Here is a 6,508-nt window from a genome sequence, read left to right as displayed (position 1 = left end):
CATAACAACTTGAAGGTGGAAGGTCGAACAGAGTTTGAGTGAGAGCTTGAGGTACGTTGGCTCGATGATCTCAAAGAATAGCCCCATAGGTCAGTCTTCAGGAGGGCTCGTACTACGTCAGCCAGTTAGATTTGCTCTAGTACGGCCCAGTCAATGCAACGGCCCACACCTAGGGGTCGGGCCCGTAATATCTGGAATAGCTCCTTTTATGGTCCTGGTGGAAATTGGAGGACTGGGTGCCTGATCTCGGTGGTAGGACCTGAGGACGATGCTGCTCCTTTGTGTTTCTTCGAGGCGGGAACGACAGCCTTCTTGCCGCATGGATTTGACATAATATACCTGTAAGAAGAACTACTCTTATAACTTGATGAATGTAAAAGATATCAACAAATTCAAAAAGGAATTAACCATGAATTAAACTAACAAATGCAATAAAAAATTACTAACACTAACAAGACTCAACTAAAAGCAATCAAACTTGATAGAGATTTTATCGCAAATGGCAAAGTGATAGCATGACTAAATTAAAAATGAACTAGATGAAAGTAGCTAAGCATGGTAAGAATATGGTACAAAGTATGTGAACCAAATCCTATGAATGAGGATGATATTATATACAATTAGTAGCAATATGTAAACAAAAGAATAGAAATTAGGACTATCATGTTAGTAAGCATCCAAAGAAAGTAAAAGAGAAAAGAAAACCGTTAGAAGAGGACTAGTGGTCGGAGTAGCGACGGCGTGAAAATTGGGAGCGGTTGGGGTTGGCCACGGGCGTGGGTGGTGGGGCCATGTGGGTCACTCAAAAGGAGAAGTGGAGAGAGGGGAAAAAGAGTGGAGAAAAATATGAGAAGAGAGGAGGGCTAGGGGTGGCCGGTCGGTGGTAGGGAAGAGGATTTCAGCGTCTAGGGTTAGGTTTTGGGGAAGGTGATGATGAATAGTGAAGGGTTTATATAGATTTTGGGCACACGGCCGTGGGGCACGCCCATGTGCCTTTACTCCAGCCCGTGTGTTTCATGATTTTCAAATTTGGGCGCATCTGAAATTCGGCCCATGCCCGTGTTCGCTAGGCGTGTTAGTGCACACGGCCGTGTCACAGGGCCGTGTCACATGGCAATGTCTTGCTTCGTTCGCTTCACCCATGCCCGTGTTGCTTTCACTGTCTCAAGCACAGGTGGCGAGCACGGGCGTGTCCTACACCCGTGTTAATTTTTCAGTTTGAACCACGGCTTCTAGACATAGGCATGGCGCACGCCCATGTTGTTTTGACAGTTTCATCCACGGTCGTGGCAACGTATCGAATCCCGTGTTGGGAAAAATTTGGCTCTATTTTTACTCGGCCGTATCGCATGGCCGTGTTGCCTCCCACGGTATGGGCACGGCCTAACATGTGCCTGGCCGTGTGGATTTGGACAACCTGTGTTCAAGGAATCAGTTAGTTATTTAGATGTTAAAAACTAAAATTCAAAGAAGTTAACATTGTTAGTGCTCGGGTTGCCCCCGAGAAGCGCTTATTTAGAGTCTAAGCTCGACTTTCCTGTATTTTGTGTGATTACAGTGGATTGAGGAGTTGAAACTCCTCACCTCTGCTATCAATTTTATTAAAATAAGGTCTAAGTCGAGTATTATTTACCTTAAAAGTTCTGAATACAGTATGTGTTACCTCGACTGTACTATGTGGGAAGATGTTCATTACCGTGAAGGGATTTGCTCTGTCCGTATTATGCTCTAGAGTAGAAATTTAGGGGTCATTTTCATCTAACAATACTTTGTCTCCAACTTTAATTTGCTTCGTTCCATCCCTATGTTCATTGTGGTGTTGCTTCGATTTTTCGTGCGCTTTTGGTTTTTCCTTCATAGGTGTTCGCTATTCATCTAGTTCTTTGATCTGTAGCCTTCGTTCTTCATAGATGGGTCCTTTATTGTTGCTTGAACAAGGCTCATCTATGCTCATCGAATGTGTTTCCTGCAAAGAAGGTTGCACCACATGATCAATATTAGTATAATTTCGAGCTTGAAGAGTGATTGTTTCATCACCCACACGAAATGTGAGTTCACCTGTACCAACATCAATTATAGTTCTAGTAGCTGCTAAAAGGGGCCTTTCTAAAATTAAACGCACGTCACTATCCTCTTCTATGTCTAGAACGACAAAATCGATTGGGAATATAAATTTGTCAATTTGATCGAGTACATCTTCAATAATGCCCATAGGAAATCTAATTGTTTTATCTGCTAACTGAATGCTCATCCTAGTTTGTTTGGGTTTCCCAAGACCTAGTTGTGTAAACATTTTATAGGGCATGACATTAATACTAGCCACTAAATCAACCAAAGCATTACTAACATCTAAGCTACCAATTAAACAAGGAATCGTAAAACTCCTTGGATCTTTCAATTTGTTAGCAAGCTTATTCTGTAGAATGGCTAAGCAAACTGCATTCATCTCTACATGTGATGCCTCTTCCAGCTTCCACTTATTTGCTAAAAGCTCCTTTTAAAATTTAACTGCGTTTGGCATCTGCGAAAGAGCTTCAATAAACGGTAAGTTAATATGAAATTTCTTTAATAATTTAAGGAATTTACCAAATTGTTCATCTGTACGGTCTTTCCTTGTCGCATTGGGGTATGGCACCCGTGGTTAGTACTCTTTACTTACCGATTTTTGCTCATTGTGGGCTACCTCACCTTTACCTTTACTTACCACAATTCCTTGCCAGGGTTTTGGTTTAGGTTCAACTAACCCTTCCTCGTCTTGAATGGTAATCGCATTGAGTTTTTCCCTTGGGTTAGATTCAATGTTACTCGGTAGGCTACCTTGTAGTCGTTCAGAAATTAGTTTAGCGAGCTATCCTATCTAAGTTTCAAGCCCTTAAATCGATGCTTGTTGATTCTTGAGTGCTGTTTCGGTATTCTGAAAGCGAGTTTCTGACACCGAGATATACTTTGTTAGCATCTCCTTAAGGTTTGGCTTCTTTTCCTGTTGGTAAGTTGGTTGTTAAAAACCCGAAGGATGTTGTGGCCTTTGATTCCCTTGACTACCCCACGAGAAATTGGGATGGTTCCTCCAACCTGTATTATAAGTATTACTGTATGGGTTATTTTGAGGTCTAGAATTATTGTTACCCATATATTGAACTTGTTCCTCCTCGGTGTTGGGGTTGAAGGTTTGATATTCTGTGTGTACTCCTCCTCCATTTGAATCGCATCTCATCACTGGATGTACCTAAGTAGAACCATATAAACCATCAATCTTTTTATTTAAAAGTTCTACCTAGTTAGATAGCATAGTAACCGCCTCGAGGTTCAAAACACCGACTGCTTTTGTCGGCTTTGTTCTCATGACTTGCCACTGATAGTTATTTAGTGACATCTCTTCAATAAATTTGTGATCCACTTTAGGTGTTTTGTTATTGATAGTCTCACCAGCAGCTGCGTTGATAAGTTGCCTTATTGAGGGGTTCACACTGTTGTAAAACGTTTGAACCTGCAACCATAAAGGTAACCCATGGTGAGGGCACCTTCTCAATAGATCCTTGTATCTCTCCCATGCATCATAGAGTGTTTCTAGTTCTATCTGCACAAAAGAAGAGATATCATTCCTCAACTTAGTTGTTTTAGCCGGTGGAAAATATTTAAGTAAAAATTTTTCGGTCATTTGTTCCCAAGTAGTGATTAACCCTCGTGGTAATGAGTTCAACCACTGTTTAGCTTTATTTCTCAATGAAAAGGGAAACAACCAAAGGCGAATGGCGTCGTCAAAAATGCCATTGATTTTAAATGTGTCGCAAAAGTCCAGAAAATTTGCCAAATGAGTATTTGGATCCTCATCCTGCAAATCATCAAACTGAACAAACTGTTGTATCATCCTGCAAACCATCAAACTGAACAAATGTTGTATCATTTGAATTATTTGCAGCAATAGCAAGTCTAACTATACTCGATTCAGCTCCTGTTAAAGTAGGTTTAGCATTATCATACAAAGTACAAGGCGTAGGATTCTAATTTATTGGATCTGCAACGACTATAGGAGGAAGTTGATTATTCTGATTTTCAGCCATCTCCTTGGTTGTGGTTTGAATATCATCCTCTTGTCCTTCCTTTATGTCACGTAGGCTTCGCCTAATTTCACTTCGATTTCGGCGAGCTATCTATTCTATGTCACTATCAAAAAGTAATGGTCCCGACGGGTTTCTTCTAGTCATAAACTATAAAAACCTGCCAGAAGAAAAAAAGAAAATTTAGTAAAATTAACAAAACTAAAATAAAATTTAAATTGCAATAAAATAAATGGCTAAAGTAATAAAAATTAAGTGTTCCTAATATCTTAGTTCCCTGGAAACGACACCAAAAACTTGATGTGAGCAAATCATGATAAGTTTTATAATTTATAATTGACCGCTCTTGAGAACTAACTATTATGATGACAAAGGCAAGCACACCTTATCGAACAGTAGTATAGCTTATAACAAGACCGGAATGTCGAACCCAAAGTAACTAAAAGTACTAGTATTAAATTTCTTTTTATTATCTAGCCTAAAAATAAAGGGGTTTATTTTATCTAAACTAATTACTAAACTAAGAATGCACAGAAAGTAAATTGGGGAAATAACTTTTGGGAAAACTGAATGATTTGGACAATACCTAAGAAAAAATCCACCTAGACTTCACTTGTTATTGACTCTGAATTAGACAATTGATACATTTGACTTGATCCGTGGAAATCCCTAATTTATATTATTATCTCTCTCGAGACTAACAATGTCTAACCCTAGGTTGATTAATTGAAATCTCTTTCTAATTAAAACCCTTAGTGTTGCATTAACTCGATTTATGGATTCCTTTATTAGGTTTCACCCAAATCCGGAAAAATTATCTCTAGGCATGCAATCAACTCCACTTAATTATGTTAGATCTACTTTTAGACATGGACTTTTACTCCTCTAAATAAGCACATCAAAACTTGAATTAATATCCTGAAATATCAAAGAAAGAATTAAGAACACCTAAATAAGAACAACTCAAATATTTATTATATAATTCAGATAATAATAACAAGATCCGTCTTAGGTTTCATTCTCCCTAGGTATTTAGGGGGTTTAGTTCATATTTACGAAAGAAAACATCGCAAAAGAATAATGATAACAAAACATAAAGAAAACCCAAGAACTCTTGAAAGGAATTGAAGGGAAATCTTCAGTCTTGAAGGTGAATCCAACTTTTGAGATGGATCAATCGGCTTCCTTCGAGTAATTCCTTGCCTCCTACTCCGTGTCTCCCTTCTAGGTACCTCTTGGTTTGTTTATATAGGCTTTAGAATGCTTCAAAACCCTCAATAGTGGCCTTTTCTGAATAAGACTAGACTTGGGCTCGACAGGGACACGCCCGTGTGAGGTGGCTTAGGCCGTGTTGCAATCTGTTAAATAGACATGGGCGTGTGAACTACCCGTGTGAGGAAGTCGAGGCCGTGTTGATTTCCCACGTTGGCCCATTTTCTTCGTTTTTGGCCCGTTTCTTGCTCTTTGTACTCTCCTATGCTCACCAAATATAAAACATGAAATTAAAGGATTAAGAGTATCGAATTCACCAAATCTAAGGAGAAATCATCCATAAATATGCTGAGCATGGGATAAAAATATGTATAAATTACGGTTTATCAGTTGCTAAGTTATCTACAAGACCCATTCTTGAATTTTTTACTTTGGTGAATATTTTGAGTTATACCATTGTTAAAAGCTTGTGATTGTTGTTGTTTGATGATGAAATATGAAAGATATGTTTTAGATTAACATGTTTTGTATTGAAGTTTTTGATGATTTTGAGTAATTAGGACTAAATTGAAAAAATAATAAATTGAGGGACTAAAAGATGAAATAAATGAAATATATGGACTTGTATGAACAATAGGAACATTCGGCCTAACATGGGTGTATTGAAATTTTGCATATTTTGTGTTTTGTACAATAGGGACTAAATGTCAGGGTAAAATGGTAATTTGCCCATTTATGTGTTTTTGGACTAAATTGAATGTAAATATGTTTGAATGAGTTTAATTTTAATATGTTTAGATCAAGAACCAAGGAAATTGAATTTGGATCGGGGAAAAACTAAAGTTGTCAACAAGTCGTCCCGTTTCGTTTTTCATCGTCTGAGGTAAGTTTATAAGCAAATTGATGTTGTTAAATTTAAATATAGGTGATCTATAAATAATTGTAGTAATTAGCAGTAAATTACAAATCGACATTGAGTAATGAAAAAAATAATTTATGTTTGATGATAAAGTAATGAATAGGTTTTGGAATTTGAAGTAATAACATGAATTATATATGTTAAAGTGTTGATTATATGTATATTAACTGCAAATTTAAATTCGACTAAATGATATATGTATATAATATTAAAGTATGAGTCATGAGTATATATATTCGATTATATGATGATTTTGTGACCTAGAAAGTGAATAATAATTTTATTAATAAACATATTTGTGTTTTGGCCAAGTTAAAAT

The 6,508-nt window shown here is 37.4% G+C and overlaps 1 non-coding gene across 1 annotated transcript; it reads left to right on the top strand.

Moving 5' to 3' along the window:
- Nucleotides 1–3,503: 3,503 nt before the first annotated feature.
- On the top strand, nucleotides 3,504–3,610 carry LOC121229746 (small nucleolar RNA R71). The gene has a single exon (XR_005927701.1). It is a non-coding gene; the product is annotated as a small nucleolar RNA R71 (small nucleolar RNA).
- The last annotated feature ends 2,898 nt before the right edge of the window (nucleotides 3,611–6,508 follow it).

This window comes from Gossypium hirsutum, chromosome A05 (genome assembly GCF_007990345.1).
Source record: "Gossypium hirsutum isolate 1008001.06 chromosome A05, Gossypium_hirsutum_v2.1, whole genome shotgun sequence".
Lineage (NCBI taxonomy): Eukaryota > Viridiplantae > Streptophyta > Magnoliopsida > Malvales > Malvaceae > Gossypium > Gossypium hirsutum.
This window is presented reverse-complemented; position numbering and strand designations above follow the sequence as displayed.